The sequence below is a fragment of the Ricinus communis genome, chromosome 3 (genome assembly GCF_019578655.1).
Source record: "Ricinus communis isolate WT05 ecotype wild-type chromosome 3, ASM1957865v1, whole genome shotgun sequence".
Lineage (NCBI taxonomy): Eukaryota > Viridiplantae > Streptophyta > Magnoliopsida > Malpighiales > Euphorbiaceae > Ricinus > Ricinus communis.
In genome coordinates, this window is record NC_063258.1 from 19593052 (window position 1) to 19602826 (window position 9775).

Consider the following 9775-nt stretch of genomic DNA (forward strand, 5'->3'; position numbering starts at 1 on the left):
ACGGTTAAGCCTCCCTTCTTTGGTACAACCTGAACGGGGCTCACCCATTTACTATCAGTAACGGAATATATGATTCCATTATCAAGCAACTTAGTTACCTCTTTTCTCACTACTTCTTTGAGAGTGGGGTTTAACTGCTTTTGACCTTCAATAGAAGGCTTTGCGTGGTCCTCTAAAAGAATTCTATGCATACAAACATTAGGGCTAATACCCCTTAAATCGTTTATAGAATAACCAATGTCATTTTTATGATTAATACAACTCATCATATAAGGCATCATATAAGGAATCGTCCAATCCGACAAGCCATGATGTAGACATTGCCTTTGGAGTTCCTTAAATCTCTCTAAAGCTGAATAGATTGTCTCACTTCCATTTTGCTTGAAAGTAGTGATCTCATTGCGAAAATATTTATACAGAAATGCTTGCTTCAACTAGTCGCACAATGTGATTGATTCATTTAGCAAACTAGCAAGCCAAAGTTGTGCTTTATCCCTAATCGAAAATAGGAAGAGTTTGAGCCTTATTGCGTCATCCGTTACACAATTGGTCTTGAAAGTTGCACACACATTAAGGAAAGTTAATATGTGGGCATAAGGATCTTCTCCTTGTAAACCTCCAAACTGATTGTTTTGCACCATTTGGATGATACTTGGCTTGATCTCAAAATTGTTGTTAGCAATAGCCAGAGCCACAATACCTCCTAAACTTCTTGAGATGTCGGTCATTACAAAATCGCCTAACATTCTCCTTTCCGGTGAGCCATGTTATCCAAATTTGGTTGGTTCTCTCTTCTTTGCCTTTGTTCCCTACGTAAAGCACGTATAATTAAATCAATGTTAGGATCAAAGTTCAAATTATTATCACTAGTACTTCTAGTAAACATGTTAATTCACAATTGAATAAATTAAACTAAACAATTAACAATAACAAAAATAAAATATAAAAATGAAGAATATAAAAACAAAATAGAAATAAAATAGAAAAAAACAAATACAAGGCCTAAAACAATCTTTCTCTACCCTAAGTTAATAAAAAATACTATTCAATCCCCGGCAACGGCGCCAAAATTTGTAGCGGGACAAATTACATACCCTAGTCTCTAGGACTTAGTATAGAGCAAGAAGGCTATAGAACACTCGGGAGTTGGGGTAAACTTTGTATTAACCGGTTAGCTATTAAGATGGATAAGCAAAATTAACAAAAATTATAATACTAATTAAAACAAATAAGGAAATCTAAATACTAACTAATTACTTAAGTATTCACACAAGTTATAACAGTATATTTATATGGGAAAATAACAAATCACAATCAAATAAGAACTTTGAACATTATTATCATAAAACATATTGATTGGAAATTAGTTTATAGTCTTTAAAGGCAATTCTCATTGTCAATTAAAGGTATTTCCTCTTAGAGTCTACATTCTTTTTCATGGCAATGCAGAGTTGTAGAACATTATGTTTTCTTTCCAGAGCAATTTGAATCACCTCTTTGGATGTTTGTAGACAAAGTTATGACCAAAACACGAAAATTGCTCAAACTAGGAAAAGTTGCAACTCTTGGAGACTGACTCGTCAAGACGGTGCCGACTCTTCACTCAGGCCTTCTGTGACGACTCGTCAATATGGTGACGACTCGTTAAGATCTACTAAGGCTCCAATTAGACTTTTCAAGCTTCACACTTCATACCAAACAATCACAAGTCCTTTTCATGCACATTTTGAGCCTAAAAACATGTATGAAACACACACAATCAATCATAAACATAAACCAAATAAAAATAACACCTTTATAAACAAATAAGCACACAAACCTAGTAAAATCAAATGAAACTAAAACTAAAATAACCTAAAGAACTATGCATATTTGCATTGTATCATTATATATTTTATATAAATATGTGGTTCTCTTCTTCTTATAGTTATCTAAATTATTTTCTGCTTGTATATCTATTCACTGAGTATTTTTATACTCATTCTACTCTCTTCATAAATTTTATTCAAGAAGCAAGGCTTGATAGTTGGTGGTTGAGCTAGTAAGTGTGATTAAAGGCGAGAGTAAGGTTGGCCAACATTTCTCACTTGAGGAGTCATATACATACTCATTGTAACTTGTATATAAATGTTCATCCTTGTTTCATACCATGGTGGTTATGTACATGTAAAAGGCTATGTTATAAAGTTAATGTTTAAAGGCAAACTTTGTATATTAACTTATTTAATAATATTTAATAAAGGCATTTCTAGTTATAGTCGTTGTAATGAAACATCATATTAAAAAAGAATTATCTATTTTTCAAAATTGTTATTTCAAATACATTATTACATATATATATAAGTGTATTATAATTCAACTAAACTAAAAAGATTTTAGAAAGCATTTGGTTTTAAAATCCATCTCAGGCTACGTGAGATGAGGTGTGACATCTACGTAATCCTCAATGCCACCGGTCAAGCTTATCAATTGGGCTCGCATGATTCCTTATTCAATCATTATGTTATCAAGAGTCTTTATCCTTAGAGGAGCAAGGAATGATGGAGATCCCAATGGTGCATCTCATGATTAAGAATATCTAGGCAATGCCTTAATTCTCGATGTTTCCTCTTTCTCCTAAAAGACTCACCTACGATCATTCGGAGAATGACATGAATACTCGATCAATTAATATTCTTTTTTGCATTTGTCCATGCATTGGAGCGGTGCCTATGATTATCGCTGCCATGTGCTTTAACTCAACACTCATGTCTATGCTTGCCAAGTAAAACCAAACTATCATATTAGATATAAATTAGAGAGAGAGACATAAAAGAAACAATCAAAATGACAACATGGTAGGCTTTCAGATCCGATATGGAAATAAATCACAAATTCTCTATTCTCTTGGAAGGGTCCATCTCCTCTTGCTTGTAACTTAGAACGCTTTTGAAGAGGAAGCTTCTCCTTGTGCATATGCAACCACACCCAATCACGAGGTTAAAACACAACTTGTTTTTTACCTTTGTTATGATGATGTGCGGCTTGCTCATTTCTCTTCTCAATTTGCTACCTTACCTTGTCATGAGGTTGCCAAACATATTCGGCCTTCTTGGAACCATCCAAGTTAGCACGCTCTTGTAATAGCAAAGGTAATAAATCGAAAGGAGTTAGTGGATTAAAACTATAAACAACTTTAAAAGGGCTACAATAAGTAGATGAATGCACACTCCTATTACATGCAAACTCTACATGAGGTAAGTAATCTTCCCAAGATTTGATATTCTTTTCTATAATAGCATGCAATAATTGTCCTAATGCCCTATTAACCACTTCGGTTTGACCATCCGTTTAAGGGTGACAAGTAGTAGAAAATAATAGTTTAGTACCTAACTTAGTCCACAACGTCTTCCAAAAATAGGACAAAATTTTTGTATCCTTATCACCAACAATAGCCTTAGGCATGCCATGCAAACATACTACTTCTCTAAGGAATACATCAGCAATATGTGATGCATCATCGGCTTTATGACATGCAATGAAGTGTGTCATTTTACTAAATTTATCAATCACCGCATAAATACTATCATTGCCATGCCTAGACCTTGGCAATCCTAAGACAAAATCTATAGAAACATTAATCCAAAGTGAAATAGAAATATGCAATGGCATATACAATTTATGGGGTTTGCTTTTAGACTTAGCATGTAAACAAACAACACAGTTGGCACAATATTTCTCAAAATCAACACGCATTTTTTACCAATAAAAATGCTCATGCAACATATCTAAAGTCTTAGCAATACCAAAATGCCCCAAATTTTATAATATGACAAAACAATCCGTAAAAGGGTTATATTTACGGATATAAGAAAATAACCCCGTAAAATGTGTATATTTATGAATTTGAGAAAATAATCCCATAATAGTGCTAATAATTTAATATGAGAAAACGACCCCCCGTAAAAGTGGTATATTTATTAATATAAGAAAATAACCCCGTAAAACCTGTATAGCTATGAATCTGAGAAAATAACCCCGTAAAAGTAGTATAGTTGGGAGTTTGAGAAAATTGCCTCGTAGAAGTGGTAAATTTTTAAATATGAGAAAACAACCCTGTAATACGGGGATATTTATCAATTGGAGAAAATAACCTCTTAATTTTGGTATATATGTGAATATGAGAAAACAACCCCTTAAATGGGTTAATTTTATAATATGAGAAGACAACCTCGTAAAAGGGGTATATTTGTCAACATAAGAAAATAACCCCGTAATTTTGGTATATTTGTGAATATGAGAAAACAACCACTTAAATGGGTTAATTTTATAATGTGAGAAAAAACCCCGTAAAAGGGGTATATTTGCTGACATAAAAAAATAACCCTGTAAAACATGGATATTTAAGAATTTGAGAAAACAATCCCATAATAGTGCAAATAATTTAATATGAGAAAACGGCCCCATAAAGTGGTATATTTATCAATATAAGAAAATAACTCCGTAAAACGTGTATATTTATGAATCTGAGAGAATAACTTCGTAAAAGTATTATAATTGCGAATCTGAGAAAACAACCTCGTCGAACAGGTAAATTTTATAATATGAGAAAACAACCCCATAATACGGGGATATTTATCAATCAAAGAAAATAACCTCGTAATTTTGGTGTATTTGTGAGTATAAGAAAACAAACCCCTTAAATGGGTTAATTTTATAATATCAAGGGGTATATTTGTCGATATAAGAAAATAACCTCGTAAAACATGTATATTTATGAATCTGAAAAAACAACCCTGTAAAAGTAGTGTAATTGCGAGTATGAGAAAACAGCCTCGTATAAGGGATAAATTTTTTAATATGAGAGAATAACCCCGTAAGAGGGGTATATTTATGAATATTAGAAAACAACCCTGTAATGCGGGAATATTTATCAATCGAAGAAAATAACCCCGTAATTTTGGTATATTTGTGAGTATGAGAAAATAAACCTTTAAATGGGTTAATTTTATAATATGAGAAAATAACCCCGTAAAAGGGGTATATTTGTCGATATAAAAGAAATAATCCCATAAAACGTGTATATTTATGAATTTAAGAAAACAACCCTACAATAGTGCTAATAATTTAATATGAGAAAATGACCCTGTAAAAGTGGTATATTTATCAATATAAGAAAATAACCCCGTAAAACATGTATATTTATGAACGTGAGAAAACAACCCCGTAAAAGTAGTGTAATTGCGAGTATTAGAAAATAGCCTTGTAGAATGGGTAAATTTTTTAATATGAGAAAACAGCCTCGTAGAATGGGTAAATTTTTTAATATGCGAAAACAACCCCATAATATGGGGATATTTATGAATCTGAGGAAATAACCCCGTAATTGTGGTATATTTGTGAGTATGAGAAAACAACCGCTTAAATAGGTTAATTTTATAATATAAGAAAACAATCTCGTAAAAGGGGTTTATTTGTCAATATAAGAAAATAACCCCGTAAAATGCGTATATTTATGAATTTGAGAAAACAATCCTATAATATTGCAAATAATTCAATATGAGAAAATGACTCTGTAAAAGTGGTATATTTATCCATATAAGAAAATAATCCTGTAAAACGTGTATATTTATGAATCTTAGAAAATATCCTTGTAAAAGTAGTTTAATTGCGAGTATGAGAAAGCAGCTTTGTAAACCGAGTAATTTTTTAATATGAGAAATTAACCCCCTAATACGGGGATATTTATCAATGAGAGAAAATAATCTATAATTTTGGTGTATTTGTGAGTATGAGAAAACAGCCCCTTAAAATTGGTTAATTTTATAATATGAGAAATCAACCCCGTAAATGGGGAATATTTATCAATATGAGAAATTAACCCCGTAAAACGTGTATATTTATGAATCGGAGAAAACAACCCCGTAAAAGTAGTGTAATTGCGATTCTGAGAAAACAACCTCATAGAAGGGGTAAAATTTTTAATATGAGAATATGATGAGCATAGTTTTACACATATTTGCTTGCATATTATTGCGTATGTTCTTAGCAATTATTGTGCTTTTATTCCCAGATCATCCGTGTTTTGTGTTCTTTTGCATTTCAGGAACATTTATAGGACCATCATCGGTGTTTAAGCAATTATAGATCAATACATGTGGAAACGGACGAGAATTCATCAAGATCGGACAAGAGCCCGCAATGCATACATTGAGCACGGCTGGACTCGGCCGTGCTCAACCATTAACTGATTCTTGAAATTGGCACTTTGGGCACAGTTTAGTAGCCACCACGGCCTTGACGGCCCGTGGTGGATAACACTGAGGAGCAATACGGCCCGTGATGGCCAACACGGGGAGAAACACGGCCGTGGTGAAACCCTACTTGGTGAGATCCACGGTTTCGGCCGGCTGGACTTGATCGTACGGCCTTGAACACGGCCGTGCTGAGTTAAATATATAAGAAAAATGAATTTTTCTTAGAAAAGGGGGAAGAAGTGACATAGAGCCCTGGCGGCTGGTTCGGTTTTTGCACAGTATTGAGTGCAAGAGAGAGTTGCGGGGAGTAAGAATCCCGGAATCGCAAGGTTCCGAGTGTAAAACAGTAGTGGAAGCAATTCAAGAGGCAGTTTGGGAGATTAATCAAACTGTAGATCCAGATTTGGAGCTGTTCATCCAATTCGAGAGAAAAGGGTGTACATGAACATGATTTCCTAGATTGATTTAATCCATTGGGATTTCTTTACTATATTGGCTTGATATTATATTGTTGGATTGTTTGAGTTGGTTTTGTATTCTTCTTGTTTTCAGTATTAATAAAATTATGCATTATTCATGAGACGTTGTGAATTGTGATGTTTAGATTGCTTTATGAGATTAAGAAATCCGTTTGGCAATTGGAATTTTGAATAGCAAGAACTGGTTAATAATCGCTTAGAGATAAGGATAATTAACTAGCCGGATTAAGAATTAACAAAGCTTAATAGAGGCGGATTAAAGCTTAATGCTAATTTAAGAATCAATCGTTAGGAAGAGATTCCAACTTTAGGTTATTAGGTTTAGGAATTCGGTTATCTCGAGAGAGAAACCGAATTCGGTTAAGAATTCGTCCACGGGTAGCATAATTAGACTCACCGATCCTTTATCTTTTGTTCGGTTGCCAACTAGTTTAGATTCCCTTTAGGTTCGTCTTCTTGTCTCGATTATTTCACTTATCAATTACTCTTGCATCTCCCTTAGGACTTAGCTCGTAGTTAATAGTTAGTTTAGAATTTATTCATCATCCATTTTAGGTTAATATAACAAAGAACAAAGGAGTAACTCTGGGCTTTCGCTTTCCCGAGGAATACGACCTTGATACTCGCCATTAGTGCTAGACTGCATCGATAGGTACACTGCCTTAGATTGTAGCTAACACGAGTAGCACCCATCAGAATACAACCCCGTAAGAGGGGTATATTTATAAATATTAGAAAACAACCCCGTAATACGGAAATATTTATCAATCGGAGAAAATAAACCCGTAATTTTGGTATATCTATGTGTATGAGAAAATAACCCCTTAAATGGGTTAATTTTATAATATGAGAAAATAATCTATAATTTTGGTATATTTTTCGATATAAGAAAATAACCCCGTAAAACATGTATATTTATAAATTTGAGAAAACAATCCCATAATAGTGCTAATAATTTAATATGAGAAAACGACCCCGTGAAAGTGGTATATTTATCAATATAAGAAAAAAAACTCCATAAAACGTGTATATTTATGAATCTGAGAAAATAACCTCGTAAAAGTAGTGTAATTGCGACTCTGAAAACAACTCGTAGAAGGGATAAATTTTATAATATGAGAAAACAACCCCTTAATACGAGGATATTTATCAATCAAAGAAAATAACCTCATAATTTTGGTATATTTATGAGTATGAGAAAACAACTTCTTAAATGGGTTAATTTTATAATATGAGAAAACAGCCCCGTAAATGGGGTACATTTGTCAACATAAGAAAATAACATCGTAAAACGTGTATATTTACAAATTTGAGAAAACAATCCAAAAATAGTGCTAATAATTTAATATGAGAAAACGACCCCGTAAAAATGGTATTTTTATCAATATAAGAAAATAATCTCGTAAAGCGTGTATATTTATGAAACTGAGAAAACAATCCCGTAAAAGTAGTGTAATTGCGAGTCTGAGAAAACAGGCTCGTAGAAGGGGTAAATTTATTAATATTAGAAAACAACTCCATAATACGGGGATATTTATCAATCAGAGAAAACAACCCCGTAAATTTGGTATATTTGTGAATATGAGAAAACAACCCCTTAAATGGGTTAATTTTAAAAAATGAGAAAATAGTCTTGTGAAAGGGGTATATTTATCGATATAAGAAAATAACCCTCTAAAACATGTATATTTATGAATCTGAGAAAACAACCCCGTAAAAGTAGTATAATTGCTAGTCTTAGAAAATAGCCTTGTAGAAGGGGTAAAACTTTTAATATGAGAAAACAACCCCGTAAGAGGGGTATATTTATAAATATTAGAAAACAATCCCATAATACATAAATATTTATCAATCGGAGAAAATAACCCTGTAATTTTGGTATATTTGTGAGTATGAGAAAACTACTTAAATGGGTTAATTTTATAATATAAGAAAACAACCCCGTAAAAGAGTTATATTTGTCGATATAAGAAAATAACCCCGTAAATGTGTATATTTATGAATTTGAGAAAACAACCCCATAATAGTACTAATAATTTAATATGACAAAACGACCCCGTAAAAGTGGTATATTTATTAATATAAGAAGATAACCCATAAAACTTGTATATCTATGAATCTGAAAAAATTACCCCATAAAAGTACTGTAGTTGTGAGTCTGAGAAAATAGCATCGTAGAAAGGGTAAATTTTTTAATATGAGAAAATTGTTTAACCATAATAATTTATAAGGTTTTGGATGTGGAATGAGATTGAATCCCAATTTCTCTACCATCAAAGTGCTAGCAATGTTTCTACAACAACCACTATCAATAATGACATTGCATGTCTTACCTTGCACAGGGCATCTAGTGTGGAATATGTTGTCCCTTTGCTACTCCATATTATCTTCCTCCTTCATTTGCGCATTAAGTGTGTATCTAGTAACCAAAAGATCACCTCTACTTAGCAATTAGAGTAAAGCATTGGTCTAGGCACCAATCTTCTCGAAGCAAAGGAAGAAGTTGTAACTAAACCCCAAGCAAAGGCTAGCGAGTCACATCCATTTTGTTAGCTTCGGTTAGGTTGGTCTCCTTATGATATGAACCAAACTAACACAATGAATCCTACTCTAACAAGGAGTCTTGATGATGCAAATCCTACTAGCTCAAGAAATCCTAATCCAATAAGGAGTCCTGACTCAACTAGGAACCCTAATCCTGCAAGGAGTCCTAACTCAACTAGGAACCTTAATCCTGCAAGGAGTCCTAATGATATTAGGAGTTCAAGCAATGAAAGGAATCCTAATTCAACTAAGAGTGCTAATTCATTTCAAATTATAAGTGAATGAGCTTATCCAAGACTTTTGGGCTAAGGACACATTAAGGCTTGAAGAATTAGATTTTAGTATGGATTTATGTCCCATCCTCCTTGATCATCAAGTCATACCTAATGCCATCGCTTAAGCTTATCAATTGTATTCCCATGATACCTTATGCCAATCCTTGTGTCATTAGAAGTCCTCGTGCCTAGATAAATACGGAATGATGGAGATCCTAATGGTGCAAATCCTGAATTGGAA

At 33.1% G+C, this 9775-nt stretch overlaps 1 non-coding gene across 1 annotated transcript; it reads left to right on the plus strand.

The window, feature by feature from the left end:
• Positions 1-303: 303 nt before the first annotated feature.
• LOC112535185 lies at positions 304-409 on the plus strand. Its single transcript, XR_003079362.2, has one exon. It is a non-coding gene; the product is annotated as a small nucleolar RNA R71 (small nucleolar RNA).
• Positions 410-9775: the final 9366 nt, after the last annotated feature.